Raw genomic sequence first — 12,197 nt, forward strand, 5'->3', positions numbered from 1 at the left:
GAAAATAAAAATGTTACATGAGACATTAAAAAAGGTCATTGATGGTAGAAAGGCAATAGCAATAAAAAATGTTCATTTTCTTTCCCCATTCCCCTTTTTTCTTTCTGTTCCCTTTGGAAAATTTAAAAATTTAATAAAAAGAGATTTAAAAAAAAAAATAATAATAATATGCCCATTCCCATTTCTTATTTTTTGTCCCTTTTATGGCAATAATTCTGCCTGCAGATTTCCTCATGCCATAATAAGCCATAATAAACATCATCTGTGTTTTGGTCATAATGCCCTATACCTCTTTCAAACCCTCCTGTTAATGAATCCTGAAGAGAAATCCTATAACAGCAGAATGAAGGTTGCATGAATTAGCAGGAGGAGCTAATTTTGTAACCACAGGAACCAGTGAAGATAGGAGAGACTGTCTGTGCCTAAGTTTTACCATATTCTGAACAAAAATCATATAACAAAGCAATGCCTATCCTATGCCTTTTCCTACAATAATCACAAATAAAATATATATTTTTTTATTTTCATCTAGCATTTATCTGATATAAAAATATTTAAATTATAATTATACATCTTTTCTTAGCACTTTTCATATCTTTCCAGAACCCCTTCAGGTAGATAGTAGGAGGGCTTATTTTATGAACGCAAGTGCAAAGCACTCGTTTAGATGCAAAATTAAGAGTGCAGTGATGCTATTCATAGCTATTCATACTCATAACATCTTGCTAATTACAGGGTAAGCAAGTTTGTGCATGGATGCTAGGGATCCTACAACTACCACCAGCCTAAATATAGCAGTCATTTCCAGGTTTTCTTAGCAGATTGCATAAATCATGGTTGAACTGGCTCACCAGAGCAAAGCCGAGTCCTGTTGGACCCATCTGGCCCAGGCATCTCTACAGATGGTTCAGTGTGCATAATGGGGCGGATGGATTGCCATCAGCTGATAATCAGCTCTGTCAGCAAGCGAGTAGTTTAGAGGAGCAGTACAGGGGTGACAAGGGGCCCTTTGTATGCAGTCCAAGACTGGTGTCAATAGTCACAACTGAGTCCCACCAACTGCATCGGGCTCTGATCTTGTTATTAACATCATATGCGGGAAGTGATGCCATTTCAAATCAAATACAAGAGAAATGGCACACACCACAACGTATGCCTGATTTACCAAAGCAGATGCAATTAAAGTCCATATTGGTGCATCACTCAAACTGCAAGGACACAATTTGGCTTGTGTGTGCCCACAGTTACTTTGGAATGATGGAGGGAAATGCTGCATTGTAAGTAAAGGTCCCCATAAACAAAAGCTGCTGACAGCATATTGGGCAGTGAGCAATGTATAGGGCCCTCTGAGAGGGTTTTTCCAACTGATATCTGGCTGAAAGTTGGTTCATTGATCCTATCCTCGATCCTGACATATTCTCCCCATTGGGATCTGATTATTGGGCCCTATGGCCCACGATCAAATCAGCCAGATATCGCCCGATAGAGGAGATATCCTCTCGTTTGGCTAGGTCACCAAACAAGCGGATCTCTCCCTGATATGCCCACCCTGAGGTGTATGTATCTGTATGTATCTGTATGTATGGCTACCTTAGGAAACATGTTAATTTGTGTCTGAAAATTGCACTTTGCACTGTCTTTACAAATGAGCCTTCCACCCTGAGTATTTAGCTCACAGCTGCTTGAAAGTCGCTTTTTTGACTATGAAAAAAATTGAAAATTCATCTTGTACTAGTACAACTTACAAAAAAAACAATCAGATGTTACATGCAGGTGGAACAATAAGGGTAACAACTTAAAGGACCTTGTTGCAAGAAGTGAAGATAGATATTGATATGAATAGGTCTCTTGAAAGGTGTAGCAGTGACCATTTTAGATATAATTATAAGGTAGTTATTCAAATGGGTAGATGATGGGTAGATGACTGTTGGCCTTGCACTGGTGGGACCAGTGGTGTAACTATACAGGCTCAGGCCTTCCACAAACTTTTTCTTATGGGCACACGAATGGCAACAGGGTCTGCTTCCTCTATATTTACACCAATGGGTGGAACAAAGGTTTAAAAGTTGGGTGTATTGTTGTTCAGAGTGATAGTGATGCCAAATTCCCATTCAAATACATTTTTAAATGCAAAATCAGTACTAAAGTAATGTCTTGCGGGATGGCCTGCCGGTAACTGCCAGAATCTATTTCAGCTAGTCCAGGCAAGCATTTGCTCATATCACTCACCGTAGAGCATTGTTTGACAAAAACATCAGTTGGTGCTGCATTTTTACAGATTATTATCTGAGACTTTTATAGAGCTGACACATTTAGGCAGTGCTTTTCCAGTGATTATATATCATTCAGCAGTAGTGCTTTTAGTCTACACACTCAGCTAATTAACTTGCCTGTATACTTTTGAAGTGTGGGAGGAAAACCCACACAGACAAGAGGAGAACATACTAACTCCTTGCAGATACTGCCCAGGCGATATAAAGTATACTATATATTATATTTTACATTTGTGGTCTTAAGACTTATGGGTCTTAAGACTAAGCAAATAAAGATTTTCTCTTTAAGTGCATTGATGAAAGGTGTGAGTCAACTTTGTGCTGTTGTAGGGCTGTGTGCACCCATAGGAGCATGTACAATGATACTCCCGCAGGGCTAGGTACCCACACATCTCTGCCACATGGTTTTATAGGAATGTACAGCAGAAAAGCTTTATTTACCATATGTTTAAAAAAGGTTAACCTTGCAAAACTATTTTTTTAGTAGAAAAATAGGCAAAAGGGCCTTGATCCTATTCTTTAAGGGTGGTATCTGTACAATTAATATATATTGAAGGAAAGGAAAAGGTACACCCTTTATTGTTCAAGATAAAAATGAATTGGTTAAATTATCTGAATCACATTTAGATGGTTCAGTTTGTTACATGGCTTATCTAAAGTTGCCACCCTAGACACAGGCTCTCAAATTACTCTATGGTAAATATACGCCCTTTGGTTAACTCCCAAGAACCAATCCCCTAATATTTTTTTGCAAATTTAGCATTGAATTGTAAAAGAAAAAGACTTCATATACCAAGAATATATTCGGCTATTTTAATAGAATATGATATATAATCCCTTATGAATCAGTTTCCCTCATGACCTGTTTTATCATGAATAATTTAAAGGGGTTTTAAACCTTCCAAGCACTTTTTCATTTGCGTTGTTTTAAGATTGGTCACCATAAGCAAAGATTTTTTTGCTTTCCATCTTTTTATTTTTTACAGTTTTCCCAAAAGTTACGTTTATAGTTTACTCTTCCAACAAATTTTGGAGTCAGGAAGGAATTTTTCCCCCTCTGAGGCAAATTGGAGAGGGTTCAGATGGGGTTTTTGCCTTCCTCTGGATCAACTGACAGTTAGGCAGGTTAAAAAAAAAGAGTTAAAGGGTTGAACTTGATGGACGTGTGTCTTTTTTCAACCTAACTATGTTCCTAAGTTTGGGATAGATAGATGATTGATGTGACTACAAAAGGCCATCCCAGAATGGCTATATGAAAGGAAAACTATACCCTCTTTGAAAATATACTGCATAACAGCCCATTTTATTTATCTTAATAAACCATTTTCATAAAAACATGTGATGGTTCTTCTGTGACATATATACATATATATTATAGTGATTTCAGGTGGTTGGACTGTGGTCTCGCAGTGAGGATAGACCTTTGCACTTTCAGACATCAGAGGCACAGACACTTTAATGCAGTATAACTGACAGTTTATTTAAGGCTACTCCAAAGATGAATAACAAAACAAATACAGAAAATAAAATCCAAAGCCTGTCTGGCTCTACCTAATACATGGGTGGTTCCCTGTCAGTTATGGGATGAGGGCCTATTGCTCAAGCTTCCGACTAAACAAACACTTACAAGTCAGTATAACTCACAGTCTCCCAGGTTTTGCAGTTCATGCTTTTCCCCATGTTCTCAATCCAAAAGGCCCCTCTCAGGCCATGTGGCTTTCTCCCATATTTGTTGGCGTCCTCTAATGTTCCCCACACAACAGGCACCAGTCAGCCCTTTGGCTCTTCGTCTCACATTCAATAAGAATTGTCTCTTTAAGACATTCAAGGTAAGGCCCATAAGCATGGGAGCACAGCCCTTTTACCTGCAGTATCAGCTTTGTTCTCAGTTGCCATCAATTTACACATATTATATATATATATATATATATATATATATATATATATATATATATATATATTTAGGGACAGATTTATTAAACTTAAGTTAAACTCATTTTCATGGATTTAAAATACAAATTATCATTATTATGCAATACCTAATTGCCCTAATTAGCTGTATGCTTTCATTGTGCACTTTGTTTCACAATATCATGAACAAGTAATAAACTGGTATCTTCTACTAACCTTCACAATATAGATCAAGGATACTGTATTGTTTTATAGAATGATACCTAACACGTTGGAAGGTCATGATTTCTGAAAAGAAATGCAGAAGAGTAGTGTTCATTAGAATCTGTCTATACTGCGCCAAAGTACTAACTAATGGCAACAGGGTCCAAAGTACCCTAGTAAACATGCATTGATTGGAATACGAGACTTGAATATAAATAGAAGAGGAACTGAATAGAAAGATGAGTAATAAAAAGTAGCAATAACAATGCATGTGTAGCCTTAAATGGCATTTGTGTTTTTAGATGGCTGGAAAGACATGAAGTGAAGTTTTCTGCTTCATAACAGTTTCCTTTTCTTTTTACAAAATACATATATTTATGTAATCCATGTTACTCCCTCACCCCCCCCCCCATTCCTACTTGTCCATTCTCAGCAGTTTTACATTGATCTTATCTCATGACTAAACAATGGTGAGTTGGTTGGGATATAGAGCAAGTTCCACCTTTTGCAGAAAGAAACAGTTGATTTGAAATCTAAGGTTAGCTCTGCCTTCCGCATGTATCATTTATGCCATAGGATGGATTTACAAGCACAGATTTCTTTGCCCTTTGATACTATCTAGCAAAATGTTATTTTTATCAGTTATACTTGCTGCAGGTAACACTCATTTACCAACAATGAGTTATGTCAGTGGTTTTATAGTATATATATCCATAAAGTATTCTTTTGAACTTAATCATCAACACACCACACAAGCAGTTGGAAGAATATGATCTAGATAAGTAGTTTTGACACAGAAAAGAATGTGACCTTCCGGCTGCTGGGAATATTAAAATACATGCATATTGAGAAAATATAGTGAAATCATTGACATCATGTGGCCCAGATGGTACTGCATTTGCAGAAATTATGTTAGCATCCCTTTAAAGATAATTAAGACTGGACCCATTCATATTTTAAAGCATGTCCATAGTGCTGTTTTTGTGGGTACTTTAGACCCACAAGTCTTGTGTGCGTAATAAAGAAAAAGAAAGAAAAAAAAAGAGACAGTATAGATTAAAGCTAGTAAACAATATCCTACTTTTCTTTTGATTTGAAGTGCACCTAGCTAGTAGATATGCGTTTATCTCTGACAAGAAAGCTGAGTGAGAATTAGGCAATGTGCTGTCAGAATGAGAATTTCATAATTCAGCACATTTCCTCATTAGGAAAGCTTAGGGGAACTACTGGTAAAAATACAAACACTTTATCTATACCACACAGTTCACAGGAATTGTACTGCTTCCACATCCTCTTCCTGTATAATCGGTCATATCTATATTCACCCAAATCCCTATGTGGAGCTGATTATACATACAGTTATAAATTGTACAATGTATTCAGGAAACCATATTCCTAATTAGTCTTTAAACTTTGTGTGATTCATATTGTATCCTTTATAAGTGTTCAAGATCCTATTATAACTATTGAAATACACAAGCCATCATGAACGCAGACAACATCCTTAATACTGATATAGAATTATTAGCTCAATTGTGACCTTGGTTTTTACTTAAATGCATACTGATTCCCTACTTACCAACATGCCTAGCTCTGCACTGCACAAAAAAACATAAAAAAAACTGTTGCACAATATGTATTTTTGTTGTTGTTTTCTGATTTTTATGACACCAAAATGAAAAGATACACTACATATAATGTAGTTACACAAGCATATTTTTTGTGTTGTAAGTGCACTTATGTATGGCTTTGTTATATTGTTGCACATGTTTTAACAATCCTGATCCTGGTGGTTATGTAAAATGTTTTGGTTTTGACCACAACCTCTTTACAAGGAGGTATATGGGTCTGTGCTTTTTAGCCTATGAATAAGCGACCCATTAAGCACAAAACGTGTTAGGCTTGTTTTTCATGTCCTAATAAATATATTTTCACTTTTATAATGAGCCTTCCAAATTCAGTATGCACTTGCGGTATCCAGACCATGCTCAAAACTTGTTATAGTGTCTATTTTTTGTTTCTAACCTTAGCCTGTCCTTGACTATGTTCATGCCTAACCCGTGTCTGTTCTTCTTAAAACCATATTATAAAACTGTACTTCACATCTGTACATTGGCTTTGGCTTTGGCGGGAGTTAGACCACACCAGCTGGGCCAGGAATACCAGTAAACAGACTGTCACAATTGCAAGCCAGTTGACTAAAGCTGATAAAAAGACCTAGTGAAGAACTAGCTCATTTTATCCTAAAAACAGAAAGGGGTAGACATAGCTTCAATTGCAATTATGTTTACAAGCTTTAAAACCAAGGAAAGAATTTAATTAATATTAAGTTGCTAAGAATTATTTTTGATCCAGGAAGGGCTTGGGCTTGGAATCAAATCCATGGTATGGGCCAGGAGAGCTTTTAAAAGAGCCCCTGCTGCAGCATCAGGTGAGAACCAGTGTGTGTGAGATTATCCAGGAGTGCAGATAGGCTTCTGTTTTGTGCTGTTTGGTGCTCAATCTGGTGGAGAGGTCTGGAGCACTAGGAGTACTGGTAGCAGGTCCAAGAACAAAACCTGTCCTCGCACAGGGGCCCCACACTAGCCTTGCCAATATCCTCACATGGGTGGCCCACTCACCAGGGTGCTCTCACAGGCAGTCACACTGGAGATTACTATAGGCAACTCTGCAGCAGGCTCAATCTCAACAGTGGCACCTTTCACCTGAGACTCTATCAGCTTGGCAGGTAACAGTATAGGCTCTCTGTACTCCTAATGCTGTAGATATCTCCTCCAGATTGAGTGCCACACAGCAGCCTGTCTGCACTCCTGGTCAGACTAACACAAACTGATTCTGGCTGGATGCTGCAGCAGGGGCTCTTTTAAAATCTCTCCTGGCCCACCCTGTGGATTTGGCTCCAAGCCGAGACTCCGCCTGGCAGAACAGGGGGAAGGCTTGTCTGGTCCCCTACAAACCATTTTATGTTAATTAACATGCTGGAAAAACACATTGGGGTTTTAACATTTGCTGTTTTCAATAGGGACCCATGGACAACCATTCCTGCTTGTGCCACCTATACTTGTGCAATGTGATGAAAGGCCCCATATTGCGAGATATCTTCTGTGCCTCTTTCCTTAGAATTTCTCGCTATATTCAAAATGTATTCATGGATTCAGATATGATCCTGAATATATAAGTATATCACATTAACAAAACAAAAATATAAGGTTTCTAGAGCGTAACCTATAAAATGTGAAGCAGGCAAAAAAATGCATCAGGTAAAATTTTCTTTGAAATATACCAAGATTGATTATGCAAGAAAACCACAATATTAACCACAAGTATTATAACTATGTAACGACATATAGCAACAGTAAATTATATTGGCTCCAAAAATCCTGAAACTGAATTGAATATCTTTGAATCATGTTTGGTTATTAAAAGTAGCTGCCCTTCCATGTTCCCTTGTTTAAGTAGATAGTTTCAGTAGTGCTTTCTTTAAAAACAAGCTAATGCCAAAGCAATGTGTCAGATTGCTCAAGGGAAGGTTAATGTAATAGAGGACTTGGCAGTGCACACAGACTTTACATTCAGGGTATAGGAGTAGCTGTCCTGGGAGCTTCTGTAATATAAGTACAACATTCACCTCTGCAGGTTTTAATGGTCAAAAGGTAAAGATTATATTTTGTATTCCACAAAGGCATGCAGATCAATGATGAGAAGCAGGATGGACTAAATGTAGATAGAGCAGAGCTCAATGGCCAAAAGTGATTGGCTTAGGGTTTGGATATGGCCGAAGAAGAAGATCATTTAGCAGTGTTGGAGGGTCGGCTTAAAGAAGGTTCGTGGGGCTGGGTGGCTATTCGGCATGTAGCACCCCCTTGATATGGATACGTTCCAATGATTTTTATAGGAATATGTCAGTATCGCTTTAAGGAGCCAAAAGAGTGTGCCAAACAGATATTCACATGCCAGGACTGTGTTGCTTCTAACCCCACACAAAATGAGCCTATTTGCTATGTTCTGTTCTGCAGGAATAAAAAAAGTACCAGCAGCAGGTCAGTTGCGTTGTGTGACAAAACCTTCTATTGGCTCTGTGTATCTTTGTAACCAAAAGGATTATTCTAAAGCAGTGCCATCCAGCTGTTTCCATAATTCATTGTAGTACACATTTGTGGGGAGGTACTTTATGATGTCACTAGTGTCACATACAGTAAACCTTACTGCTAGTCACCCCCTTGGCCTAGGGTTACAGATATTATTATATTATTTATATTTTGTTTTTGGTGTTACTGTTCCTCTAAGCCCCACACAGGGTATTTCCTATTAGAGCAAGTAAACTCTTTCAGAAAAATCAGTGATTCATGAATAATGGTGTTTCTTCTTCTTCTGACACTTTCCAGCTTTTACATTGGGGGTCCCTGGCCCCATTTAAAAAGACAAATGCTCTGTAATATTGTTATTGATGCTTTTCATGAATCATCTTTCTGTTCAGACCTCTTATCAATGTGCAGTACATCATGACTTGTATGTTATTCAGTCAGCACTACTAGCATCAAAAAAGGAGGTTTAACAATTTAACTTCAACTGAACTTTTTTAAATGGAGAACTAGATATTTGATATCTTTGTAACCCAAGAATTTGAACGAACACCATGTCATTAAGGTGATAATGGGCATTTCGGAGACCTTATTTCATGTTATAACTCAGGCTGAACTGGAATTAGGTTTTAAAAAGAGACCCTTATCCCCCCAGTAGGGTTAGCTGTGAGTGTCTGTCATTATATTCATATAAATAATGGGGAGGCAGCTTCTGGCAGGTAACCCTGTTTTGATCAGCATGGTTGTCCCAGAAAACGTTTATGTTTCTTGATGTATTCTCTATTTCTTTTTTTTTTTCTAAGCCCAAAATGTTTTCCATTAGGGATGCACCTAATCCAGGATTTGGTTCAGGCCTTTTTCAGCAGGATTCAGATGAATCCAAGTGCCTGACAAACCAAATCTGAATCCTAAAAATCTTGTCATTTTTCATCACACAACAAAGAAGTAAAAAAATATTTAGCTACACACGCAGAACACGGTTCTCTTTCGTCCCTTGTTCCGCTAATTTACATATGAAAATTGGGATTCAGATTCAGTATTTGGCTGAATATTTTGGGAAGGATTTGGGATTCAGCCAAATCCTAACATAGTGGATTCAGTGCTTCTCTATTTTCCATGATGATAAACAACAATCTGAATAACTGCAAAATGTTGTTACAGTCACACTTTTGTTTGAGAATGTGTGTGTTGTCATTTAATCTATAAATAAGCAGAAACATACTCAAGGAACAAAAATATTTACACTTGTAAATTTCAGTCTAAGGGCAGAGACGCGCTCAGATTCGGGGAGATTTAGTTGCCTGGCGACAAATCAGCTCTTCTTCGGGTCGAGTAATCAACCCAAACTGCCTCCCGCTGGCTAGAGTCTAATCGCCGGTGAGATGCCACTCTGAGCACTTTGTTTTCCGAAGTTTCCTAGTGAGGGCAGAGACACATGCTCAGATTCGGGGAGATTAGTCGCCCAGCAACAAGTCTCCTCTTGTTCTGGGTGACTAATCTTCCTGAACTGCCTACCGCCTGCTAGAATGTAAATCACTGACGTGATGGCAATTGGTGCACTTCGTTTCCTGAAGTCGTCCGAAGTTGCCTCACAAGGAAATCTCCCCAAATCTGAGCGTGTGTCTCTGCCCTGAGGCAACTTCGGAAAATGAAGCGCAGTGATTGCCATCCCGCCAGCGATTTACATTCTAGACGGCGGGAGGCAGTTTGGGGAGATTCTCGCCCGAAGAAAAGGAGATTTGTCCCTGGGCGATTAAACTCCCAGAATCTGAGCGTGTGTCTCTGCCTTAAACCAGACCTTTTATGTAGAACTCACACCCCCCCTCCACGTATATCTGCATATTCAATGGCATATGTTGACTTTCATCCCCTCTTATTTAAACAATCACATTTATTCCAGATTTAATGCTTATGTTAGCAATATTGTTGTGTTATAAAAAAAAATATTTTAATATTCTTACAATCTGGAACATTCTGCAGAAGCAACTGAACACAATCTGTTTCTCCTCCAGCCCATCTATGTAGATAGAGTAGAAAAGTAGGGGGGAAAAGAAGCGTGATGTAGCTGTACAGGAGGCCTCGCACTCTCCTCGTGTGCTATATACAAGCAGACATCTGTAATTTGCACAAGGCTTCTGGGGCAAAGTTGTGCAGTGGCAGTAGCAGTTTGTAGAGCAAGATAGCTTGAAACTGCTGACAATTATTTTTATAGTAAATTATGGTTTTGCTTTATATTAACAAGTTCAGAGATAAATGACAATAATGAAATATTTATATACTTCCTACAGAAAATCTTACTCAAACAAACATAACTCCCCATTTGCTTGTCACCCCCCTCATAATGTTATTTAATGGAAAGTGCCATATCAATATTGCTGCAATACAAATCAGCTCATGGGATTCATGCTTTGGTTATGCCTATTCCCGCTCAGATAATGCCAGAACTACAACAGCTTGATAGCAAAGAACCATCACACCTACTTGAAGCTTCACGATTGGAAGCAGATAGCCAGTGGCGCAGATTACTGCTCTATGAATAAAGAATAACAATACAGTGGAATAACAATACAGTGGAATAACAATACAGTGGAACAATACAGTGGAATAACAATACAGTGGAACCGCTATATTACATTTTTCAGGGGACTTTGAGAAAATAGTATAAAATCCAGGAAAATTTGAAATCAGTGAAATGTGGTAAAGCAACTTATTCTTCAAGTACCCAAAGGATATAAGCACTGGAGTCAGTTTTATTAATGTTACACTGTGGGGGGCATGTGCAAGGCCTCTCTGACTGTGATTGGTGCAGGACTGTATGAGGGGCAGCCTAATTGGGCTTCACTATTTACATACACAACCATGGCAAAGTATGCATCTGGTTAGTACAGGTATAGGATCCCTTATCCGGAAACCCGATATCCAGAAAGCTCCGAATTACGGAATGGCTGTCTGCCATAGACTCCATTTTATCCAAATAATCCAAATTTTTAAAAATTATTTCCTTTTTCTCTATAATAATAAAACAGTAGCTTGTACTTGATCCCAACTAAGATATAATTAATTCTTATTGGAAGCAAAACCAGCCTATTGGGTTTATTTAATGTTTAAATATATTTCTAGTAGACTTAAATCATGAAGACCCAAATTACGGAAAACCCCAGGTCCCGAGCATTCTGGATAACAGGTCCCATACCTGTATTTTAAACTCTAAATTTCACTAAAAATAACATTCACAGAGGACAAACATCCATTTTTCGGGAACATCAGGGCAAAATGTTGGAAAACTTGTAAAATCAGGAAAAAGCAAGCATAGAAATGCATTATAACTTTTGGGGATTAAAATTGAGGTTTCACTGTATGCATAGTTCACTATATACTGTATTTGTTCTCATACAATTTAGTTCACATCTAGAATCGCAAATGTTTATATCTTGACCGACATCATAGAGAACAATTTCTTCAATTCATTTGTCCAATTTAGCAGTTTACAAAGAAGATAATATATTGTATTCCAATCATCAAGAGAAACTCTGGAGAACGTAGCTGTTTACAGGTCATATACACAGACCTGAAACAATCCGTCGTCTATGGTTCCTGAATTATGCAGAAAATTAAAAGTATTTACCAAACATTAATCTTCTGATACTTTACAGTGGACTTAGCACCCACTGTTTTGGGATCTCTAGTGGGGCAGCCCCAAATTCCTGAAACCTGTGGCTTAGACGGT

At 38.0% G+C, this 12,197-nt stretch overlaps 1 protein-coding gene across 1 annotated transcript in view; it reads right to left on the reverse strand.

The window, feature by feature from the left end:
* The window catches only part of myrfl.S (myelin regulatory factor like S homeolog), a 55,432-nt gene that overhangs the window by 42,244 nt on the left and 991 nt on the right, over nucleotides 1-12,197 (reverse strand). The gene's annotated exons all lie outside the window — the stretch shown is intronic.

Source organism: Xenopus laevis, chromosome 3S, assembly GCF_017654675.1.
Source record: "Xenopus laevis strain J_2021 chromosome 3S, Xenopus_laevis_v10.1, whole genome shotgun sequence".
Taxonomy (NCBI): Eukaryota; Metazoa; Chordata; class Amphibia; order Anura; family Pipidae; genus Xenopus; species Xenopus laevis.